The following is a 26,991-nucleotide window of genomic DNA, read 5'->3' on the forward strand; positions in this document are numbered from 1 at the left end:
TCAGTAGCAGCTTTATTTTAAGAAAAGAGGAAACAAACAAACAAACAACTTTTAAAATTGCTTGTTTTTATTTTCTTTTGTGAAATTGAAAATTATCCAAGTCTATGTTTTAATTTCAGAGAATCTCAACATGAGGGCTAGATACCTAACAAAGGCTGTGTTATACTTTAGGCACTACTTTGATTACAGATTATTAGCTGAAAGTGAGTATAAATTTGGATTTTTTCCCATTCAGTTAAAAACACAAATATACACACTTTCTGATAAAAAACACTCTTAAGAAGTAACTCTAAAATAATAATTATCTCATCAAGCAATGGTGAAAAATTATTCAACCTAATTCTATTCATTTTATTGTAAAACATATTCTACCTAAGATGATGCTACCTATCACAATATATTAGTACTCAAATTTCTAGTTTTCTTTTTTTTTAATTTTCACTACTTGGTCTAATTGAGTCACTATAGTTTGTAAAAGAGGAAATGGTGACTTAGAAAATGTAAGTGACTTGCCTAAAATACCATGAAAATGTAAAGACAGAGCCAGGAGTTACTGCGTCATCTGGGGCTACGTCAAATCATCACTTCCTCCTCTGTCGGGTGCTCAGTGAAGTTCATGGGTCAAGCTAAAAGTCTCTTCTCAACACTTTAGACTGTAATTATTGCTCTGTTGCTCTATTTTTTGATTCATTTTATGAGTTTATTTTTATGTTGCTTGAGTTCAGAGATGTCACCTAGAGCTTTATAATGTCTCATTACAACAATGTAACAATACATTGCAACACACATACTTACAATGTTTCATGACAACAATACATTCTTACTGCCTACTCTGTTTTTCTCTCTTCATTTTTTTTGTTTTTTAACAAACTCATTCAAGAATCTAGAACTCCCATTTCCGTAGGATCAGTGTTATCACACGAGCACGCGTGGCAAGTCAACGTCCCCACCTGGCCCTTCCCTCCCGTCTCCCAGAGTGCCACTGGCAAATACATTTGATCTAAAAATGTCATAAAACATAAATGTCCAATCTTTTTTTTTTTTTTCTGAAGAACAAGGATGCTTAATAGATTTTTGTCATTATTTTTCTCTGGGACTATGTATTGAAAGCTTTATACTTTGCAATAAATAAGTTTATCTAACTCTTAAACCTATGGCTATTTCTCCTTCCTTCTCTCTCTCCTCCTTTTCTTCAAAGAAATAGCTTATTTTTCAATATTTGAAATGGATAAGGGCAAAACAAGATGTGACTATAGAAGAAAGATTTACCTGTAGAAATATACATCAGACCTTAACATTGTATTTTTTTCAATATATCTTCCTGTTATTGAATGCATATCCTACACAAATGTAACAAAGTTCAGGTTCTGTCGGATTTATGTGAGAGATACTTAACATATGATGAGGAATTTACCAATACTTGTTACCAATATTGATATATGGGCAATACATTATTATACTACTTTAATTTCATTATCTACGGCTTTTCTTCTTCTACCCTCAATCCAATCTATATACACCAACATATAGATAAATGGATTCTTAAAAAATAAAACAGATATTCCAAGTCTATGGAAAATGAGAAGTGAGATGTCCACGAAACACAAAGTGTCTGGATCCTTGTCTGGCCTCGCGCAAAGCCCGTTTCCGAGGTCTGCGACAGCTACGAAGTCCGCCTGCTCGTCACACAGCAGAACACGCCTGGACCCCTGTCCACTTCTCTGCCAGAGTCCCGGCCCTGTTCTTGCCACTGCAATGAGCAAAAGAATCATTCTATTTTCTATTATTTTTTGATGAGACGATTTAGGCAGATTTCTCAGAAATAAATGAAGTTCTAGGTGACAAGTAGGAGGGTTTTTTTCTTTGGTTTATATGTTCTTTTTTAAATGCACAATTCATTGTAAGTAATTTGCCTGTATCATCCTATGAAGTAAAAGGAAAATAATTAGAAAACTTTGGACAGAATATATTTTTTTCTTCCTGAGTGAAGAATAAGCCCAGTTAAGAGCCATTTTCCATGCGTGTGAAGCACAGCTCGGTCACACCGGAGTGGGGGAACCGACGGCAATTGCAGGGTGGCAACTGCTGCCCCTTTTTGTTGCTTTTAATTAGCTGGGAGGCCCCGAGCGGGCAGCGCCCACCCGCCGGGCGCTCGCGCTGCAGGCTCGCCGGCCTCGAGCAAGAGCAGACCCAGGGCCCCGGGCAGGGCACGCTCCGCAGGGCTGGGATTTGGGAACGCACGTGTGACCCAGAGACGTGCCTGGGGGTGGGTTTGTTACTCCTCGGGGGCATTCCAGGGGGCCTCTCAGCTCTGCGCCAGGGCTCCAGTGAGAGCTCTCAGGGGACACAGCCAAGGACCAAGGACCAAGGCAGGTCATCTGCCCCAGGCTGGGCATTGGCCCTGCCCAGGCACGGCTCTCAGGGAGGACTCGGCCCATAAATCAGAGACAAAGTCTGTCTCCGTGGACGCCGAGGCGCAGCTGAGAGCACGAAGGAGCCGCTGTCCCCGGCGCGGGCGGCTCGTGGGATGCGGGGCCACAGGCTGGAAGCGCGCAGCCCCGCGGGGCTCGAGTCCCTGAGTCACACGGCAGCGACTGATCGGGGCAGCCGACATCCAGAGTCGCCAAATAATGAACAAGTTGTCGGAATGAATGGGATTAATTTATCATGCATAAGAGGCAGTCTGCCCAGCTGAGGTGCCCTTTGGACAGGTAAAATAATTACAAGTCTACATGCTCCACCAACACCAGGTGAATTGTTTTCGGTTTCTATAAGTCTTTGGCACTAAATATAGCACGTGCTTTTTAACCTCACAAATAAAATCTATTAAATGCATTAGATGTTCACTGCTACATAAAGAATTGAACTGAATGATGAAATATAAGCATGGCCTCTGGTTTGAAAACTCTCAAAGACACGTTCTGAGTCTTTTCGGAACACGCTTTGCTCCGTCCCGGGTAAGGCTGAAAGGGGGACGCTTTCGTGTTGCATCAAAACCTTGAACAGTTTCTCTGCAGACGTGCCATTGCCTTTACTGAAAATTCCAGAGAATGTGCTGGATGTAGAAAACAATTAATAGAAAATCGCAATTGATAAACTATATAATAAAGCACCATCTTTAATATTACCGGTCCCTCTCTTGCTTAGCATAGATATAAATAAACATAAGTCAAATTCAGATTGTGATTATCAACAGTAATAGATCATTTCCTCCGTGGGGGGATATTGTTAAGAGGTGAAATGACTGGGCCGGTAATGTTTTGGTGTGTTTGTGAGATCAAACAGTAGCTTGAAATACATAAATTCTGTGGCAGGAAACTATTGTTATTTCATTGAGTGATTATTTCATAAAATTCAGCCATATATTATAAGACTATGAATGCAGAAAGATTCATAGCACAGATTAGGACTAACGTATTTCAGGTTCTGAGTGGGACTGCTTCATGTGCTAGACCTTTTTAAAAAATAAGAGTATCATCCGTCTTTTTCTTAGTCTTTACATACTTTCTTAAGTAAAACTTTCCACGTGTCTCTTTCTAACTTACTTCTACATGTGTTTTTGTTGTTGTCATAAAGTGTACGGATAGGGAAGAAAATCATATTCATTTCTCTTTTAGTTTTTTCATTGTCCTTATTTTTATCTTATAATTGTAAATTGATCTATGGTATATAATAAATAACTTGCATTGAATACTTTTGCACATGTGTGATATTCTGCCACATGCTCTCTCTTCAATACCTCTCAACACCTCAATCTGGTAGACAGTCATGTTAGCATATCCAAAGTGCTCTCCAGGGCTTACATGAATGATTTCAACTATTTCTCTCATTTCTTTCCTTTCTCTCCTCTCTTCATTCACTCTGTGCCTACAAGGGCTTCCTTGCCATTAGCAGAACCTGCCAAATTATGAATTAGCCTCAGGGCCTTTGCACGTGCTATTCTCTCTGTCTAGAAGGCACCATGACTCATTTTTCTCACCTCATTCATGTCTCTAGTCAAAAATTTTCCTTCTTAGAGAGGCCTTCCCTCACCACCCTATGTAAAACAGCACTCTAGTTACTATCCTTAACCACTTACTCTGTTTTATTTTTGCTTAATTGCAAACATCACCGTAGGACATTAAACTAGATATTAACGCAGTCCTTTAGGAAATAGGTAACAAACACCTGCTACATGCCAGGCACTGTTCTAAGATCTTGGGGTATAATAGAGAGCAGAATAGAAAAATGTCCTTGTCCTCATGAAGTTTACATGTTAGAACAATGACACATAAATAAGACAAATAAGAAAACATATATGGTGTGTAGACAGTAACAAAGACTAATGATTAAAAAATAATAGAGCAGGAAAGGGACTATGAACTATGACAAGGTGGGATTGAAATTCAAGTATGTAGCCAGTGAAGATGACCTTTACATAAGAATACAACGGATGAGAGGGAGCGAACTCTTTAGACACGTCTAGGAAGAAAATTCCAGGAAGGCAGAACACACACTAAGGGCTGGAAGCAGGAAAAGACAGGTATCATTAGTTTTTCAGTTAATTATCTGTCCCTCATCACCAGAAGGGAACCTTCATCAGAACAGGGATTTTATTCGTGTGGTTTATTACTCTATCCTTACAGCCAAGAACAGAAATCTCTGAACAAGTATGTTTGCATGCATCAAATAAATTAACTATTCTCAGTTGACAAATGAGGAAATTGAGGCACAGCATTTAAGTAACTTGCCCAAAGTATCCAGGTAGTAAGAGGCGGGTTTAAGATTTGAACCAAAAAAAAAATCTAACTCTAGTCTGTGTTCTAATCAGTATCCTTTGCTGCTATAGCAGCTCCCAGTTCTCTCTAAAAGTAAGAACACACAATGTGTAGACTAAATAACTTAACTGGAAATCAGAAAGGACTATGAAAAGAAGGAGAAAAAGAAGAACTATTCTGGATTACCTATTTGCATTCCCAATTTTCATTTAGACTCAGAAAGGTTAACGCATTTCCCAAGGTTAAGTCCAGAATCATCTGAGTCACAGGCTGTTGGGATCAATGCTGCAGAGACTGGCGAGAAACAGAGAGCTAGTCTTGTCCCTGTTGGTTATTACCGTGCAACTTTGGGCAGTCTCCTCTCTCTGTGCCTCAGTTTCCTTAGCTACAAAGCGAAAAGGTTGGGCTAGATAAGCCCTAAATATTTCACTGTTTTTCCTGGTATGTTTTCTCTAAATATTAAGTTCCTGAAAGTACTTTGGAAAGTTTTGAACAGTTCTTATCTACTGAAGAGATGAGGAGAAATTATCTGTGAAGAAAAACAGACAGAGGCATTCCAGGAAAAATGGTTACAAGGAGAAGCCAACTGGGTATGAAAGTTCATGTGTTCGGGAAAGAGTCCATAAATATTAGACTGATGTGTCTGGAAAACTTACAAGAGAGGTGAGGAGCAAGCCTGAAGGTACTATGTTTTCCAGACTCAGCATATAAAAGATCTTCAACACCATGGTAGGGAGTTTGGACCCTACTCTGTGGGCAGCAGAATGAATCGACAGTTTCGACTCAGAGTTACCAGAGTTGTGTATACTTCACAGGTCAGTGATACATCGACAGCATGGGCTACAGTAAAACTTCATCAGTTTCTTATTCTGAAATACTTTCTTTGACATGAATTCTACAAGACAAGGTAGAGAAGGAAGAGACAGAGCTTTAAAAAGCTATTGGAATGAGTTACAAAGATGTCAAAATAACGCTCCTCCCTTCGGCATTCTAACCTGTACCGGGTAGACTATGGGGCGTGTGGTCCCTGTTCTCATGTGGCTTATCACAGCGTGGAAGACAGCATCAAACAAACAGCACGGAAACGTCCTTCTCAAATCACCTGACAGTATATAAGGTGTAAGAGTTAAAAGGAAGATTCTAAATTGAATGTGATCAGTTTTAGAATTTTGAAGACCGTGTACATGCCATTGTGGAAAAGAGGTGGAGGATTTCTTTAAGCACTTGGTTCAGTGGTCAAGAAATTAAAGAACAATAAAAGCTGCTTATAGAGAGTCTCCTGTCCCCCCCACACATTTATTTTTTCCTTCCCTTCTTTTCCTCCTCCTCCTCCTCATGCTTATTTATGCTTTTCCGCAGCCATCTGTATGAAAATCTCAAGAAACTTCCTGTAGAGCCCGTGATTCACCAGCTATTGCAGAGTATTGCATTTCTTGGTGACTCACACGGTGGGGGGTAACCCATGGGTGCCCTTCACTTTTAACTGGAGTTTGTGTTTTCCCCCCGGAGTTGTTGAGTATAATTCACATGGCCAGTAGCATATGAGCACACCTACAATAGAGGCCATATGAAAATTAATATATAGTTTTCAGCAATAGCCTGTAAAATGCAGAAAGAAAATATAATAGAAATCCATTTCAGAAGAGATAAGTCAAGAAGAAAAACAATGTAAAGCACAGACACAACAACGTATAGATAAGTCTGGCCTTTGACCATATTAGGAAATTCCAGACACTTTCAAATATAAAATTTTAAGTTAATGCATACTAAATCAATGAATTTAGTTAAATTTAACAAAGTTAAGCCAAGTTACCCACATAATGAAGAATGACCTAATCTAGAATGACTATGACTACCAATATACCATATTTAAAGATGAAATCATTATGTATGATAGTGATTGTTTCTAAAAATCAAAGGAAGCCGGGCGCGGTGGCTCATGCCTGTAATCCTAGCACTTTGGGAGGCCGAGGTGGAAAGATTGCTCGAGGTCAGGAGTTCGAGACCGGCCTGAGCAAGAGTGAGACCCCGTCTCTACTAAAAAAAATAGAAAGAAATGATCTGGACAGCTAAAAATATACATAGAAAAAAATTAGCCAGGCATGGTGGCGCATGCCTGTGGTCCCAGCTACTTGGGAGGCTGAGGCAGGAGGATTGCTTGAGCCCAGGAGTTGGAGGTTGCTGTGAGCTAGGCCGACGCCAAGGCACTCTGGCCAGGGCAACAGAGCAAGACTCTGTCTCAAAAATTAAAATAAAATAAAATAACTAAAAAACAAAGGAACTATTGCTCTGATGGTTTCGATTTATATATATTTATATATGTAAACATATATTGCCTGTCTATATTTCAGTAGCATGCAAGCATATATATTTTAAAAATATCATTGCCTTGCTTTAAGTAGTAAATTTTTTAAGCAGTGAAAAAACAAGTCAATTGCAAGCTTCATTTTCCCCTTCCAAACTGGTCCTCACGTTTTCTGAGCAACAACAAACCACAGAACCCCCATATTTCCTTATGTTGTTCTTTTCCTTTCTCTGCTTACTTGATTACCATTCATATTTTTAAATTAAAGCCTTCTTTAACTCACCAATCATCATATTTTAGAATACACGTCTTAGTTACCTTCAAATTGTTTGAGTTTTTAAAAACATTCTGAGTCTCACTATTCATGTACCTTTGTACAGTAAGTACTCAAAAGTGAGAGAAGAAGTATCGTTATAAAGGAATGGCCACTCCACAAGCTTTGAAGAAATTCATTCTGCAGAAGTATCTTCTGATACTTAGTCAAAACGCAGCTCTTCCAAGACAAATGACTATCTCAGCAGTCAGGGGCAGGCTTTTGGCAGAGTTGACATCTGAGAGATAGCTCTACTTTGTGTAGATAAACATATATGCAATTAGTTTATCCACGATAAAGACAAACAAATTTTATTCATTTAAATGAAAAAAGAATGAAGACAAATAATCGGTCTCCTTTTGAAATGAAACCGTTATACTCGTAATTCAGAATGTTTGCATTTTTAAATTAGCGTTCATATCAAAACTATCAGCATAGGTATGTTTCTGTTTTTCTCTAGTGAACTCTATTTTGCTTACACCTGAAAATACTTGAGTATTATTTCTACCTTTTACCCACAAAATATTTTGTTTATTTTAGCCTTAAGTAGTAATTAAGCTCTCTTCTGTTTTACAGTAATGAAATCAAAATATGACAGATGTGAAGTCAATTGGATAAAAGCAAAATTGACCTAATAATTTATGCTCCAGGAGACGGGGACTATGTGAGCATTGATAAGGGCTTGTTATAGCATAGGAATCACAGCTGAGGTTAGTATACAGATTTTTCTACTTGGTAATGAAGTCCAGGGGTTGTAGAAGTGATAAACACTCTTGCAGTAACAGGAACACAATACTCTACCTGTTTTCTTAATAGAAACCTAAGAAAGTACAGGTTTGGATTTTTGTAGAAGCATCATTTATATTTTATGAATTATTTATTATGTAAATTATGAATTATTTATTTCACAGTTCTATATTTTAAAATTAACAGCACCTTTCCCCACTTCTTTCTGGAAAAGGATTACAATGAAAGAAGCAAAGATATTTTGATGAAGTAATTAGAGGGTGAAATTTTCAGGCTACATAAAGAGAAAGGTAAATTCATTACACCTGTGCTTGTTCATGTTCACATAACTCTGTGACATGAAACTGGATTAATCCAAAGGATAATGAATAATTACCTTTTGGAGATTTCCCCATGTGTTAATGTACAAACGATATTTCTATTCACTAAAATTTAAAAACAGCTAAGTTACAAGCAATGCTGATGATAATTATTAAACTTTTCCAGGCATAAGTAAGCAGCACTTTAGAAGACCCTGTAGCATGTTATTATCTAGGTTTACTTATAGAGATGAGCTTCGGTGGCAGCCTGTAGGTGGTTGCACCTATGCAATTCCCACCATACCAGGTCAGGACTGGTGGGATTTGTATAAAGCTTAAAAATACTTTTATTACCACAAAATCATTAATCCTCTCTATGTCTACATTTAAGGACATTTCTTGCAAGAATTATTTTTAAGTGCAATGAGCCTAAGGTGCAGAGAGGATTGAGAACTGGTCCCAAACTCAACAGATCTAAAATGTCACCCTCATTCTCCTCATAAAAGAAATACAGTGCAGGGCAAGTTACACACGTCACCTGATTTTTTTAAAATACGCATTCAGTGTACATAATTCTGACTTTATCTTTTGGGAAAAAAATACAGTATGTTAACTTCAGCAAAAGCCCATGGCAGTCACAGGTTGGGAAAAAAGTATCCATAAAAAAAACAGAAGGGGCCGGGCGCGGTGGCTCACGCCTGTAATCCTAGCTCTGGGAGGCCGAGGCGGGTGGATCGCTCGAGGTCAGGAGTTCGAGACCAGCCTGAGCAAGAGTGAGACCCCGTCTCTACTAAAAAAATAGAAAGAAATTATCTGGCCAACTAAAAATATATATACAAAAAAAAAAATTAGCCGGGCATGGTGGCTCATGCCTGTAGTCCCAGCTACTCGGGAGGCTGAGGCAGGAGGATCGCTTGAGCCCAGGAGTCTGAGGTTGCTGTGAGCTAGGCTGACGCCACGGCACTCACTCTAGCCGGGGCAACAAAGTGAGACTCTGTCTCAAAAAAAAACAAACAAAAAAAAAAAAAACAGAAGGCCTGAATGTTCCCTAGACCACTTACCAGCTGTGAAATCCTAAAAAACAACGGATCCTCTGAGAGATGTGCTTCTTGAGAGAAAAAGAGCAGCTGCCAACTCTGCAATCGACTTCATGGTGTTTTGGTGAGAATGAGCTTAGCTAAGGGCGTCAGAATCTATAACGGTTACAACGGGCTTTGATACCAGGAAGACCCAAGTTGGAGCTTTGACTTTGCCTCTTACTAATTGAAGGGCATTATACACTTAACCTCTTGAAATCTGTTTCCTCCCCTGTAAAACGGTCGAGAAAGGGTTGTCTCAGCCTGGCTGACTGGCTATTTATCTATACATCTGGCTATTGATTTACCTACCAATTAATCATAGCATTGTGAGTGCTGGCAAATATTAATAAAGTATAATAAAGTATTTTTAGGTTCATATTCAAATGTAAGCCATTATGAATGGAAGTGGCATGGAAAAATTCTATTTATAAAATGTGCCCTTCATATTAGCAACTCCATGTCACAGTTAAAATTCTCAACTTCATATTGTTGAAGTTAGAATACAACAACTTGGATATTAGCATCAAATTTTCATTTTTAGAATAAATAAATGCATTCAAGTAACAGAAAAGTACTGTAAAGGAAAAAATATGAAAAGTGTATTGTCTCTATCCTTTCTTTTGCCAATCTAAAGAAAATATTCTCACAGTTTTCTTTTAACACCTAGGTCAGCAGGTGCCCAGGATGCTAACTTATGGGAGCTCTTAAAGATCTTAATATCTAAAAAGAATTGAAAGCAAAGACTTAAAAAGATATTTGTACACTTGTGTTCCTAGCAGAATTATGAACAAGGATCAAAAGTTGGAAGCAGGCCGGGCGCGGTGGCTCACGCCTGTCATCCTAGCACTCTGGGAGGCCGAGGTGGGTGGATCACTCGAGGTCAGAAGTTCGAGACCAGCCTGAGCAAGAGCGAGACCCTGTCTCTACTAAAAATAGAAAGAAATTATATGGACAGCTAAAAATATATATATTGAAAAATTAGCAGGGCATGGTGGCGCATGCCTGTAGTCCCAGCTACTTGGGAGGCTGAGGCAGGAGGATCGCTTGAGCCCAGGAGTTTGAGGTTGCTGTGAGCTAGGCTGACGCCAAGCACTCTAGCCAGGGCAACAGAGCAAGACTCTGTCTCGAAAAAAAAGAAAAGTTGGAAGCTACATGCCCTCTGCTCATCTGTGGGTGAATGGATAAACTAAATGTGGCATATACGTACAATGCTTTATTGTTCAGTTTTAAGGAAGAATATTCTGCTACAACATGGATCCTTTGACATTATGTAAAGTGAAATAAGCCAGTTACAATAGGACAAGTGCTGTATGATTCCACTTCCATGAAGAACTGGAGTAGGCAAAATCATGAAGACAGAAAGCAGAATGGTGGTTGCCAGGGGACGGAGGGAGGCGGAAAGAGGATTACTGTGTAATGAATGTGGAGTTTCAGTTTGGGAAGGTGAAAAAGTTCTGGAGATGAATACTGGTGATGGTTGTGCAATGATGTGAATGTCCTTAACACCCTGAACTGTACACTTAAAATGGCTAAAATGGTAAATTTTATGTTATGCACATTTTAACACAATGAAAAATAATCTTCCCATCTAATAATTTTCTGTACATTTATCTGCTTTCCTTATACTTAGGATTATAATTATAATCTTCATGTTTTGGAGTTCATAGTCAATATTTCCAAGAGTAATTTGAAAAGCCTATGGGAAAGGAAATAAAATTGGTCATTTTTACATTGGCTGAAACCTCTAATTTTAATCATTTCCCAAGTTTAAAATAAATGTACTTAATCCATAATAAGATAATCAAAACAGTTTCTGGCTCTGCTTCCTTTTCTAGGTAATGGATTTAGATGAATCAATTTGATGAATTGATTGATTTAGCAAAGGCAGGTATTTTACAAAACCACTCAAGTAGCTACTTACAAATGGAATTGATGCTTATGCACAAATATTAATAGTACTTGTATAAATGATGAAAGTATTAGAAAATGTTTAGGTCTTTTAAAGGAAGGCTTGCCCAGTTTCATATCATACCATTTTCCATATGCATGCATTAGAGTTTTTAAAGTTTACTTTTCACATATATACCCTTAATCCATCTGGAAACCTTATGATTCAGAAATTCCTATTCTCGTACACATCGTGCAGCATTTCTTGCCCATGTGCACTAAGAGACCTATAGAAGAATATTTACTGCAACAGCTTGTATAATTGCAAGGCAGGTAACAACTCAAATGTCAAAGAAGAGAACAAGAAAATAAATTGAGGATATTTATGTAATGGAACTCTATATGGCAATGAACTACAGAAACGTGTAACTATTAAGTAACAATGTAGATGACAACTGGAAACATAATTTCGTGTGGAAAAATCTAGTTCTAGAAAGAATATGTACAAAATGCTATAATGTTTGTAAAGCTCAAAACAAGCAAAACTATCATATATATGAAAAAGTTATCCCAAAGCTCAGTAAAGTACCAAGCCGCTTGTGAAAATATGTGTAGGTGATGTACTACACACTTCAAGGGCATCATTCATATCAGACCTGTACAGAGATTTGTAAAGTACACACCCTGCACAACTGCACGTGGAGACCTTGAAAATAGTAACTTCTGAGGGAGAAAGGAAGGCACGTGACAAGTACAGAGGTTGCTTTGTCAGTTTTTGTGCTGCTGTAGTTCTCAAACTGGGGAGCAGGTTTGTGAGTGTTCATGATATTGCATTTACTCTTTTGTACTTATCGAAATAAACTCCCAGCAATAATTCTTGGATATATCCCAGTGTTGTGAGGCAGAAGAGAATGGGGATAGAAAATCAACTGTTTTCCATACACAGAGAATTTTTTTCTACTCTATTCTTTTGTCCCTGAAAGCCACTGTTCTTTTTCTTTGCTCCCAATAAAAGAAAATAACGCATTTTTAATCAAAATATTGCATTACGTGGCACCAGTTAGCTACATCAAATTATGACAATAAAATCCTTGTCGTGATTTCTTGTCAAATATTAAAATTGTACAGACATCCAATCCCGATTCAATGAGAAAGTGATATATTCTCAATAAATATCTTCCATGTTCCGTACCAGGTTCCTCAGGTAAGGACCACATCATGTGGAAGGAAGTTTGGCATCCCTGTGTTGAGGAAAAGACTTTACTCCTCCCCCCACTATGTGCACAGCAGCCTCCTTTATATCTACTCTACATGGAGCATACAGAAGATGTGATTTTCTACACAAAAATAACAGCAATAAAAGTTGGTCAAAATAATTTAGAAATTTAAGAATTAATTTATATGTAACTGTTGGCTTTTTCCAGAACATATAAACCTATTCTGGCATAAATATTCTTAACTGCAGTTTTTCTAAGACAGTGTCACTTTAATTAAAAATATGCCTTCCATGGGCAGGGTAAAATCACTTTTCCTCATCAAGCATATTGCATCTCAATCTTAAAATGAACATGTGGTTTAAAATTCATTATTTTTTCAAATTATTTAAATCTAGTCTTAAAAATGCATGAAGTCCCATGTTATATTTTGAATCGCAAAACCAAAGTTATCTATCAGTTACTAATCTAGCATATGCTTCTAGAAAAAATGAGTTTTGCTCTTTTAAATTCCTATGATAACTACTCATAAATATATATAATATTGGATAGCATGAAAATGTAAGATAATTGTATATTCCTGCTTATATCTGTTTTTGAGAAAAAGCTCACTCCTCTTGTAAAAGTGTACCATCTTATTTTTATATGTGCATGGATATTCTGAGTAAAATGCTAATTTTCAGAAAGGTTTTATTGTTCAGTTACTATAATAAACATTATGTTAAAAGTACATATTCAAATTAAAACTTGCCTCCCCAGTGACATTTGAAAAATGCCATCTGTATATTATGTGCCATCCTGGAATTCAGAGAATAGCCCCTTTTCTTTATATGTAATACTCACTCTTTTATAAATGGGTTTAACATAAAATACTTTGCTTTGAGAAAACAATATTTTAGCTATAATTCTCTAATGGACACACAGCACTAATTTTCATCTAACAAGTGTCTATAATATGCCATGTGTCATGTGATATAAGAAAGATGAAAATCCTAAAAACAAACAAAGAAAAGTGTGCAGGGGTATATCACAGAAAAAAAGGAAGGGGAAAAAAAATCTATACATTGGTTTAAATTCATTAAGTTAAAATAATATAAGCCAACGTATGCCATTTGTCTATCTTTATTAGATCAACTCATAAACCTAGTTTAAAAGAAGATAATTCACTCCGTTTTTCTACCAAAAGAGAAAACGAGGACAAGTACAGTATAGAAGAATTTTTTAGTGAGACATACTGACAGATTATAATATGGTGTCCCATCAGATGACATGGTGTTTTGACTGCATGGCTACAGAGGGCTATAATTTAAATGCCATTAAAGACACATACGCTTTAGCGTGGAGACAGAAATACTGTAAAATCTTTTGGTCTGTAGTCGCAATGCAGATAAAATTGTTCCTTTGATCTTGCAATGCCCAAGTCTGTTGTCCAGAAGGGAAATGTCTTTGTGCTTCTGTCTTAAAGTAAGACAGATTTCGTTTTTTTTTTTTAATCTAAGTCATTTTGTTAACACCGCATAAAAAGTAACGCGTATTTTATCAAGCAGAGCTCTGTTTTCTTCCATTGTTATTTTAGGTTATGTTATGATTATGTAGTGCTCAAAAAAATGTGCCCAAAATACACACATCTGGGTTTAAAGTGACTACACTCTAACTTCAGATGTCTTGATATGGAAAGTTTAGTGGCTTTTTCACGCTAGCAGTTAAGAACATTGCAGTTTTCTTCTCTTTTTTATGCATTTTTCTTTTTTAAACAAGAGGAATATATTTCACACATAAAATCAAGCAGCTCATAAACACAGATTTGACCTCTGTGAAAAACCTCAGCAGCTAATAGTCTGTAATAAAATATATGCTACATCATTTGCAAAATCACACTGAATGCTCTCCAGATTGTCTCTAAATTATAAAAATTTGTGAAATATTAACAACTTTGGGTTTTAAATTGCAACTTTAAATGCATATATTACATTATTAAGGGGAATTTATGATGTGGGAGATTTTCATAATAGATTTACTGTGTCTTATGTATAAGAAGATCTGAACAAAAGGAAGCACTTGTGATTTGCACGTGGTCTTGATGATTCATTGTACATGACCCTATTAAATTTATGTCAAAAACATTTATTGTTTTTGGATAACAGTACGCCACTGATAACTTCTAGAATCTAGCATATTTTAGTTCTTAATGATTTTATGGTAATTCTCCATTATATTAAAAAATGAATAATATCTTTTTAAAAAGTAGATACTGCTAGAAATACATTTTTGCCAAGATTGAACCTAATATTAAAATATTATTTATCTCTCTTTATGCTCAGTATACGTAAGAAGTATTTCCAGTTTTTTTCTAGGTGAAAATTTGGGGATGATTGAAGGCAGTATGTTTAATGGCCAAAAATAACATTTCCAAAATTTATGTTATCAGGTGGGAAAATCTTGATAATAAACTTTACAAATGTCAGGTTTGAATAGCTTCAAGGCAGCATGTCTTATGCATAAATCATCTGTTTATTTTAATTTTTTCTACCTTGATACACTTTATTGTATATATGAAATAACAAAATTCTAAAAGTCAACTTTCTGAGCAAGAGGTCTTTGGAAAGTTAAAAGAGATTTTAAAAGTATAAGAAAAAAGAAAAAAATACAACAACAACTTAAGCAGCACTATTTCAGGTACAAATCAGGCTCAAAGTAAAACAATTCAAACACATTGGGTATTTCTGCAACACCGATCAACAAGTAAACAAAGAAAACCAAAACCTGTAACTTAACTCTTCACTGATACTGTTCTAAATATTTGAAAATGGTTTGTATTCAATAAAAATGGAGGCTTCTTAACGCTGTCTGCCCCAAAGTGGGCACTAATGGAGATGCTTTTGTTGAAAAGTCTGTGCCTCGTGTTTATTATTACCCAGCTGTGCCATACTTTTAGTAAAAAATCTAGAGTGTGACCATCCTGAGAGCAGCATCCCAGGCATCTCCTGGGCGTGGCCCCCGAGCTCAATACAGGTGCCCAATGATGAGCGTCCTGACTCCACAACTCTGCGCCCCTGTCTTTTTTGTGTAAGTGGATCCCCTGGCAATAAGAGTACATCAGTGGCATTTTGGCCAAACCTCTGCAAAACATCAACGACATGTAAAGACACCGTCATAAAAATAATTCTGTTCTATTGATTCTGAAAATAATTCACCTGGCTACGAATGCCGGGGACCAAGCCAAGATTGATACAGAATCTCCTTTGTCTGACTCATTGCGTGTGATGAAATGTAAATTAAGATAAGGAAGGCAGGCAGCACGAACAGCAACCAAAACCAATCCTAGAGAACGTACTGTATATTTTATATCTGATTTTGAAATGGCTCTTTAAAAACTTCATATCAACATCTTTCTGGAATCCATAATTGCTAATGGTTACAAATATCAGCCCCAGGCAAATTGACGCCTAGCAAGGTTTTCTGGAGCAGTGAAGATACACAAACCAGTCACTATCTAAACAAATATTGTTTTTATGGTTATTTAAGCCTGCAGCATATCTTGTGGTATTAAAATAATAGGAGAATACACAATATCCTCTGATTATCATAGGAACGGTTAGATAAAAGTGGCAAAATACTCAAGCATACCTAGAATCAGTATAATAGAAAATATATTATACATACATTTCAAAGAAATTTCTAGCCAGAAGAGGATATCAGAGGTTACAGTCACCAAATAAAACGTATTGGCAATCATTTAAAATCAATCATTAAATTACAGTGCGGTGGGGAAGAGATTGAGATTTAATCACTGTGAGTATAAAATTCCAGAAGAAATAATTAAGCAAAGAGAAATATTAAATTTGAAATTAGGGCAAATAAAAACATACAAGGGGGAACAAGGGATATTTTGGAAAAAATGTAGGAAAGAGGAAAAAACAGAAATAAAAAATAAAACTTAAAGTAAATAAAAACCACATGTAACTGTATTTTGGTAGAGTTATGCGAGGAATCAGAGCAGTCCTCAATCTGTTTTACAGCAAAACAGTTTAGTTTCTAGATCAGTGGCAATCATTTTGAGTAACAAAGTAATTGTAGGGCAATATTAAAATCCATTTCATTCTTAATTTGATGAACAAAAAACACTAATGCTCTTAACATGAGAATAATAATTATTTGTAGGCATTTCAGAGATAAATTAATAGTAAATCAATCCAGCAGTAATTCCCTTTGATTAAAGGATAAAAGCAATCTGAATAAACAATTTATAGATTTATCAGCTCAAAACCACAAAATATTTTAGAGATTTAGTGGAGCCAAAATTCAGTTGGAGTTGGATATTTCTGCACTTTCTTTGGAGATCGATCGATCTCTAATAAATTCCTAAGTATCTGAAAATCTGTGTTAACTGAGATGCTATGTGAGCAAATACAGAGCACAGTGATTATGACTAAGTTAAATTAATCAGTTCTCTTCCAACAGTTTGAATACAAGCATATATTTGGGTAAGCTCTCTTCCATGCCGGTCATTTGGGAAGATGACGGAAGTGGGAGAGTACTGTGACTAGGAGCAGAATGATGTTCAATTCTGTAATATCCATTACTGTGTATTTAAAATGGTTGAATTTGGAATATGACCGCAATGTAGAGTTCTATGTCATTAAGCGAAATACCACATTCGATACCTGTAAGTGGTTCAGACTGTGTGACACGTTATACATTTGTGTACGGTGCCAAGATCTGGTTGATACAAAATAGTGTGTCCACCCATATCCAAGCTTTTTTGAGCTGCTAGAAAATATCAGAAACAATTAGGGCTCTTTGGAATGTGTATCTAACTTCCTGCTAGGACCGGAATCACAGCTGCTACAGTAGCAATGGGTCTCCAGATGTCAAGGCTGTAAGGACGGTGAGGTAATTGCAGGAAGGAAGGGATACACTTTTGTTATCACAGATCACCCTCCCCACTGACAACCGTAGATACAGCACTAACTCAGTGCTTTGGATATGCACGTGACGAACTGGAGGTCTTCATGTTGACGTTTAGAGGTTTGTATGTTTGCTTCTGTGGAAAATGACAGGCCAGAATTATTAAAATGTGTGGGCAACAAAGAGAATAAGTACTCTCAAAGCTGCATGATTTGATTTGTAAAGCATCTGTAAGTGTTAGTAAGTGTTATCAGTGAAGGCTGGTCTTACAAGGCCAGAGACCAAATAAAAAAATTTAACTATAAGTGTTCCAGTACTATAGCTTATCCATTGCAGTAGGAGAAAATAAAATGATTGGTCACAGATAAATTAATCAGCAACTCTGTGTAAGGCTTTCTTTGGATACTGGTGACTCAGTAGAAGAGACAGGAGGATGAGTTTACGGTATTCAACTAATTTTTCTCAACTTCCTCTGCTATGTAGTCAGAAGACTGAAAGTTGGTGAAAACTCTGTAAGCTCTCTTTCACAAATTAGAATCAAGGTGCCATATTTCTATATGGGAATTTTAAAGACTATGTTATTTTGGCATATTTCATCATCAAAACCAATATGCACTTGTCCACAGATTATTGACATTAATTGAAAAATCCAATTTGACAATTTCTTCTTTTTCTTTTGAAGTGTCTCCATTACTCATCGTCCTCAGTGTAGATACTAGCTTAATGTTCTCTGTAAATGAATGGAGTAAGTGGTGAGCGGGTTTCACCTAAAACAAGGCATGGTTGAGGATATTGAGAGAGGTCTGAGAAGTGGCCCATTCTGGTTTCATTCTACCAGCCACAAAGAGAGGGACGTCTCCTCTCACTCATACCAAATATCCTCTCCTCTATTAAAACATTCAGCTTTTCATAGTTTTTGTGGGAAACTGTATATTACTATTGACTCACACTGAGCTAATCACAGTCAACTAAACGGTCATAAGTCACATGTGCAATTTGTACACCATGTCTACACCATTTTGCAGAATTTTGAAGTTAGGACTGTAACTTTATGTCTGTCTTTTTAAACCTGGCCTATTACATCTGACTAAGAGTCACATGATTATAAAATTCCAGAGTATCATTCCCATCACTGTCTCCATTAGGGGTACACCCTGTAGTTGAGCAGCCTTTATGGCCATATGCAGTAGTCCTTTGAAAATGCTTTCTTGAATCATAGATAATTTATTCAACATATCTGATGTCCTATCATTTAATGGTATCTTACACTTAATAAGATCCTGCCAAAGTTTAAACCAAAGTGTTGGATTGATGGGGTCTTGCAGTACATTTAGGCTATAAAATATATGAGGACAAGAGCCGTTGGGTAATTTGAGGGTCTCAAGACTGAGGGGAGAAAATGATTATTTTTTTGTGGCAGGTGGAATAAGGATAATTAAGGAAAAATTTAAACAAAATATTGATAAGAAAGTATTTACTTGCTCAGGAAAATGAACTTTTAATACTCTGTAGTGGGCATTCAGAAAAAGGTTTTTAGCTAATTCAAATCCACGTTTGGGAGGAGATTATCAGTTTTGTTTTTCTTTTAAGGTTTCCTGTCTTTCAATGGCATGTAAAGAATCTTTTGTTAAAAACAACCACTGCCAAAAGTCATTCTTTCCAGTAGTAAAGCTGATTTGGTCTATTGCAAATGAGCAAACCCAAATTCATGCAACGTTTTATTTATTTATTTGCTCATTTATTCCTGTATGGTCTTTTGCCATTTTTAATAAAGAGAAAGTTACAGAGTCAAAATAAGAAACTGGCCCTGACATTAAGCCTGCCTCTAGAACAACGACTCTCTGTGGTACTGGATCATTTGAGGACTTTTTATAAAGGCAGATCCTCAGACCCCTACTATGGAATCAGAAATTCTGGGCTTAAAGCCCAGTAATCTGTATTTTAACAAACTGTCCAAGTAATTCTGATACAGCTAAACTTTGGGACACTTTGACCTAGAAAACCTGTGGTAGTTAAATGTTTTCTCAGTAACTAAGTGCTAAGAAATAGTGATGCAGTATATATCACTAAAGGAAATTTTACTTTCTTGTTAATTTGAACATATTCACTATAAAAATGTTTTATCACATTTCAAATCCACTGGCAATGATAAATTGTTATACCCACTTTCCCCTTTGTTATATGTCATATTGTTTTTTATCAGGGAAAGAATTCACTGTAATTAAAAATGCAACATATAGAAACAAAACATCATTACCCTATGCCCCTCATAAAGAAAAAATTTGAATGGTAAGCATAACACCATTTTATTACATAGTTTCTACAAATCGGGACTATAAAGTCTCCAAGTTTAATGCCTAAATCTTGACACTACAGATTCATGGTGATATGTTCAATCAATCTCCTTACAAGTAATCCCTGAAAGGTACTAAGCTCATATTTATCCTTAGTGTACAACTCAGGGCCTATAAAAGGCAAACCTGTCGTTTTATCATTAATGGATCCAGAGAACTTATTAAAATCTCAAATCTCAAAATTATAATAAAAAAGAAGTACTGGTATATTTAAATTTTGGTGTCTCCATATCACCTAGTAGAGGGTCTTAGAGTAAGTGATCCTCAAGAGCTTTGGGAAAAAATCCAAGAAAGACGTCAAGAATAAAAGGCAAATCACCTCAAACCTACCAGTTTAAAAACTTTCACAATTTTTTAAAAAATAATGAAGGGATTAATGCCATACGATGAATTTTTTTTTTCCTAAGGTCTAAAACTCAAGATTCTGTACATCCTGGGTATCTCTCTTTTGATTAGAATTGTCTTGTAGCCTTCCATGTGCCTATTATCTTTTTCTTTTCTATCAATATAGTTCCACCAAATAAACCCCCCCCACACAAAAGACAGAGGCACAGCTAGTTAATAGCATCTCTACCATCTCATTGTTAGTTAAAAAAAAAAAAAAAAGTTGACAGCCCATATTTTAGATACATGATTATCAACCCATTTTAACTTTTGTTCCCTCTCAAGATTTTGTGTGCCATCCCAAGAGATCTGTGCTTTAACATGCAGATAAAACTAACATTTTATAGGAAAGCACGTGAGAGCCATTCGTCTGCTAAAATCTGCCCCATGTAGAATCATTCCAGAACAATCTTATTTTGTTTTCTGATGCAAAGAGTAGCCTCCGAACACATATTACTGTACTTAACTATAATCCACAAGAAAATGTTTTTACGTTCAAAGACAAACATGTTGCAGTGATTTACCTGATTTACATTACAAATTTTCAAATGAGGCACAAAGTATAAGCCCACATTCAACATCCCTAAAAATTCATGTATTATCTATAGCAAATATTTTAAGTGATGACTGTGCCACTGAGATTCCTATAGTTTTACATCCTGCAGAAACATTTGCATTACAGAGCTGTTCTTCACTGAGCACATAAAATTTCCGTATGCAAAATTTCTGTTAAAGTTAACGCAAAGAACAAACATAACTCATTTGGCATAACGATAAGAGAAAAAGCCCAAAATGCCTAGACAAGCGGTTCTCCACCAGGGGAGATTTTGTTCTCCAGAGGACATCTGGCAACTTCTGGATATCAACACGGTGGGTGAGGGGCATTACTGACATCTAGTAAGTAGAGACCAAGGATGCTGATACAACAATCCTCCGGGGCACAGGAAGTCTCCTCATGACAAAGAATTATCTTGTCCAAAGTACCAACAGTGCCACCTGCTGAGAACTCTGCCCCAGAGAAAAGTAAAGTGCTCTCTAGTCAGTACAAGTTGGCCATAATTATTATAATTTCCATGTTTCCCACTTGAAAAATGAGAGCCTTCCATCCTAGTAGTATAACCCTGTAACGGGAGTGAAATGCGCTTTTCTCATACTCAGAATCTCGACTTCCACTCTCATCCTCAACCCCTGGGGAGAACTTTCCTCCTCAGTGAAGACAATATGACTAATTATTACAGACCAGCGCCGAATCCCCATTTATACACTAATATTTTTGCACTGGCATTTCGAGCTCTGTGACACATTGTCTTGTGTGAACACTCAGCGTTGTTAATCAATAACCTTGTTTTTCTGAAAAGAAAGTCATTGCATGTGTACTTGAAATGACTGCTTCTTATAAAAAGTAGCCATTTCACTATCTGTATAATTACTACTTCTAATAAGACTTGTGTTTCCAGTTCATCTCTTTCTCAATTTTTATGATTAAAAATTAGTTGATAAGATACTGAAGTACAGACCAGTTTCTAAAACAAAATATGCTTTCGATTAATGAATGTATTTGATAGTGCCATTCAAAAACTCTGAAGTTAGCTCTAGAAATGTTTTCTCATGTGTATGTTATGACTTTTTTTCTTTTTTAGCCAAGGGATATTTCTAGACTTCCCTGGGCAAAAGGTGTCATTCAAAATTTGGTACAATTTTGCAACATAAATTTAACAATGGACAAATATTGCCACGTATTTATAATTTGTCTAACAATATAAAAATAGCAGATTGGGAGTAATGCATTTTTGCACTATCCAGCTCTAAGTTTTATTGAGTTATACCCTATCCAGTGCTATTTGCAGAATATAGGCAGGTGATTCGCAGCTGCACTTTCTGTCCCTGAAGATTCTAGGAAAGGCAGTTTGGCGGGTAGCCTAATTATCTCTGCTATGTCTTTATTAAGATATCTTTATTAAGAATACAGATACTGCACACCTACAGACTCTGATATTAGCCATGGATTTCCTCATATAGCATTAAGACAACAAATATCAAACCCAACTGTTACAGATTAGTCTACAGAAGTGCCAGGAAAAATAATCATGTTCATCCTCATTGTGCTAATTTCTCTGTACTTTTTTTGCCTAAGGGAATGCAATTTTCTATAAATCTGAATTCATTATATTATAGTATCCTATATCTTCTACATTATTATTTAAATTATGACAATCATGGAGAGAATTCGGATCTTGACGATACTTAGCTGAATTTGGAGTCCCTGAAACATACACCTGCAGAATGTCACATAATTCTGGTTTAATTCCTTTTTGTAAACTTAATTATTTCTATTTCACTAAGGTGTGTCTCCAACGTTTTGAGACTGAAACATGTGCTCTGAACAAGTAGCATTTGAGTGTGGAAACTAAGATCCACTTAAGTATTATTATTTCATCAAAATATTCATCTTTAACTGAAGAGATGGCTATCTTTCAAACATTTCATCAAAACATATGGAGAACTAGAAGGTAAACCAAATTATGGTTTTCTAAATACCCCTAAGACTTGCACTGTTAACCTTTGGGCAGTGCAGCACATTTTTGGAGCAAAGACTTTGTACTTGTTTAATTTACAGAAATACTCATTGTATTTCCAGTAACAACACCACATTTTGTGTGATGTTTGAAATATTAATCTCAGTATTATTTTTTTAATTTTTTGATTTTCTTAGAAAAACTGGAAAGCCAACTGAGGAGGATAAGTTAATTTTAAAAGCTCTGTTTAATACAAATATTGGTATTTTGACTATCTTGGTATTTTAAATATTATATCTACTATGTCTTCAAAAACCAGTATTTATGGAAATACTCATGTTCCCATAAAAATGAGAAGAGAGGATTTTTTCTCTATCCTTTTTCTTATAACAGGACAATGCTAATAATGGGAAAAGAACTTCTGGTTCACAACACAACTTATGAAATAGCTCACCTTCTTTTCTTCTGGGTAATCCCTTTGTTCTGGTTAAAACTGTTGAACTGTAAGTAATAAATAAGTGGAATACAAAAAAGTGAAATGGGGATTGTACTTGTACACAAAAATAATATTCATTTATGTACAGAATTTGGGTTGGTTTACATACTTTATACCTATAAAGAGGTCAGAAGATATATTAACAAAGTAAGTTTTGCTATATCAGTAATATACTCAGGCCAATTTCAATACATATCTTGGCTATGGTGAATGGTAGTTACATTTTACTGTGCATATATTTTGATGATTGTATATCTTCAGAAACATTTATAACTACTCTCTGAGAAAATAGTTCTTTGTCTAATATATGCAAAAGGATAATTAAGGCAATGGCACTTATGGAAAATCTGAATGATTTAGAGCAGATTATTTTCTGGGCTTCATTTTCTTCATCTAAATATGAGAGTTGTATTAAACAGCTATATATACCAGCTTTATGATTTTCTTAATTCCCATGAAAATATAAAAGATAAGGCCAAACTGTGAGTTGAAACCACCAAGATCATAGTGAATATCATATAAGGTAAACAGGAAACTACGTTCATTTTATTGGTGATCTGTTTCTATTAAAATGCATGCTTCCAATGACTCCATCGGCAAATGTGCCTGACGCCCAGCTCCGCACACATGTTCTTTAAAACCATTTTAGGAAAGGAGATTTTTTTTAAAAGCAGAATCTACAAGAGAGCATGTTCAAAAATGAACTAGTCCCTGGTGGATCAAGGAGGGCTTTTTGAGACGCAGAGTCTCCTTTCAAAGCACGCTCTTTGTTTTCTGGGGACACCCAGCATGAAATGGGAGTCAGAGGCCAAGCAACTACTGCAAAAAAAAAAAAAAAAAAAAAAGGTAAGGAGTTAAAGAAATGGGAAGAAAGAAATAAAATATGAAATTTTCAGACAGAGGGATAAAATCAAATGGAACGTGGGGGACACAGGGATGGGCAGGAGAACATACACTGACAGGAAAGGGATTCTGCCATGGCATCACCGTGAGTGTGCAGCCTCGACCCTGGAGCCCTGGGGCTGGTCCCCAGGGAGGCTCAGAAGTGCCACCTTCCCCGACGCCAGCCCCAGTGGCCGTGGCTCTGCACGGCCCGACTGCAATGGCTGACCCAGCTGCCACCACAGCAACAGAAATTACAGCCCTCAACCCTTCATTTTATCCCTCTTACCTATAATCCTCTAGTTCCAGTCTGTCTGACCACTTGACAAAGGTTTTTTTGGTTGTTTTTTTGTTTTGTTTTGTTTTTGTTTTAAATTAGTGCAGCTTTGGGGAAAACATTTAAATTTGCTTTACACACAGAGAGAACAGCAGACAGCCCTGGAAACTCGTGATGAGAAAAAATAAAAAAGAAAAATCCTGCCGGGAACGTAAAATGGCACACAGAGGGCACACAATAATGATCCTTGTAATTGAGATAGTCACGTGTCATTAAACGCCATCATTTACCTGGAGGTCTTGCTTGAAAAAAAATGCTAAGATGCCTGACAGATTTCACATCCTTATGTTTTTCAAAGCCTTCCTGATCTATTTTCATATGGGTGTTGCTTGGTTAGGTCCTTCAAAGGGCTTCAAGGTTTACTTTTATATTTAAAAAGAGCGAAGATGAAAGCTATTATTTGCATACAGCATTGCCTTTAGTGGCACCAAGATGCTTATTACAACTGCCCTGATGAGACAGTAGAGGCCTCTTCTGGAAGCCAGACTCCCCTAACGTGTACTTAGGTGCCCCGTCTGCCGGTTTGCCTAAGTGATGTGGCATATATTTGATGAAGGGACAGTAAACACCATCAATTATAAAAGACATCTGCTAATAAGAGGAAGAAAAGGAAGAGGAGGAGAGAGAGAGACAGAGAGATTGGAAAAAAAAAAAGGAGGAGAAATTCTCTGCGATGGAAAGAACAAAGCATTTTGATTGAACTAAAAGAAATGACGTACCTTAATGATGCCCTAATTTTAGGGCCAACTAGGCACGCTCTCTACTTACTATTTGGAGACATAACATGTTTCCTCAACTTCTGTGGACTTGCCATTGAAGATACAGATCAATTTGCCTTCAGTTTCCTTCATGGACTTGTTGGTAAGTTTTCCAAGATCCCTATCAAAACAAACAAACAAAAAAAGATATGTGAAACTCAGGCTGTGCTAAGCAAATTAGCTAAAATTCATTTTTACTCTCTTGGATGTTTTCCAGTCCAACAATCAGTAGGGATTTGCCAACTTTTCACGTCCTAAATTCACCCTTTTCTAGAGCTACTAATTTGGTTCCAGAAAACATTGTTTGTGGTTTTTTTTTTTTCCCCCTCCATAAATAAGATTTGTCAAATAACAACCAGACACCCCTGAAAAGATAAACTAGTTCTGGCTACCTCTGGTTTGCTAATTGAATTTAAGGGTTGGTTTTCCTTCGAATGCATTTCCTCTGTGTAAAAATGTTTAAAAACATTACATAATATTAGCATAATTATTAATGAAATCTAGATTTTATTGTCAAACATCTTAAACATATTTTTATCATCTAATTTCTCTAAAGAGACTAGTTTATCTATCGAATCATGCTATGCTATCTTTATTCTAGTCTATGATAATAATTGAATTTTCAAATAGGAAAGTATTGCATGTGACTAAGCAATGTGATTTCTTCCCTTTCAATTAGACTAAATGAAGACAAACAAATGTGTTTATTTCTTCTCAATGTTGAAGTAGAGAATCCTGATATTTTGTTTAAAAAAATGCTGTAGGAGACACTGTTTAGAATTTATAAGTTTGTTGATCTTCTTAGGTTCGTCATTATGTATCCTCTCTTCAGGAATGTATTTCCATTACTTCTATTTCAAAAGACTATCAGGATTTTCTGGAATATTTTCCATATTATTATACAATATGTTTTCTTCCAATCATAATCTATGTTCACTGGCACTGGGGTCAGGCTCCGGGCACTGCTGGGGAAGCACAGCTACAGAGGTGTGAATGACCCTGTTGGCTGGACTGCAGGAAGGGGACTGAACAACTCCACATGTCTCCCACTGCTATTTCTGTCTTCCAAGGCAGAGGCAGGGCCCTGGCAGCATGGAAAGGGGTGTCATGTCACCCTTATTGCCTGGCCGGAGTTTCAGTGTCACTCTGGTTCACCTTGGCTCACTCAGCTACTCCGCATACATCTCTTTAGTAGTAAAATGACTAACAAAGGGAGGGCAAGTTAATAAAATCAATCAACCATATGAATAAATAAACACAGATAAAGCAGCTATACTTTAAGAAATTTAAAATTAGACTATCAGATTTAATGTTACAGAATGTTGAAACATTCCGAAAGGTGAGCAGATGCACCAATCAACTGGTCTCAGGTGCGGTGACTGCATAACTTTTGACTGATTCGTTTACTGAATTCTCCAGGGACTCTTGTTCTTACCAACGACACTGAATTGCTCTGCATATTAAAATTTAAAGTTTCAAAACACAACAGAAGTTCTATACCTTCCCCCTCCCAACTCCACATGTTAGCATTTTGGAATCCAAGCAGCCTTGGTAGATTGATCTCCAAACAATTTCCTACAATTGGCAAAACTCTTCCTATTATAGAGAGAGAAACTAAGACTCAGAGTCTCACTAAGATTACCCAGTGGCTGAATAATACCGTTAAAAAGTTATGCCTTCAAACTCTAGGATCAGTGCTTCCTTTTGATAAGCAAATATTAACAGATGAATACTCAGACTGAGTATTTTAATACC

The 26,991-nt window shown here is 36.5% G+C and overlaps 1 long non-coding RNA gene across 1 annotated transcript in view; it reads right to left on the reverse strand.

Annotated features, from left to right (window-relative positions):
• Nucleotides 1–328: 328 nt before the first annotated feature.
• LOC123626838 overlaps nucleotides 329–26,991 on the reverse strand; it is a 61,222-nt gene continuing 34,559 nt past the window's right edge. The window contains exons 2-3 of the long non-coding RNA XR_006731036.1: nucleotides 25,247–25,357; nucleotides 329–1,750 (exon numbers count right to left, since the gene is read on the reverse strand). This is a non-coding gene — a long non-coding RNA (uncharacterized LOC123626838). The remainder of the gene's footprint in view (nucleotides 1,751–25,246; nucleotides 25,358–26,991) is intronic.

Source organism: Lemur catta, chromosome 23, assembly GCF_020740605.2.
Source record: "Lemur catta isolate mLemCat1 chromosome 23, mLemCat1.pri, whole genome shotgun sequence".
Taxonomy (NCBI): domain Eukaryota; kingdom Metazoa; phylum Chordata; class Mammalia; order Primates; family Lemuridae; genus Lemur; species Lemur catta.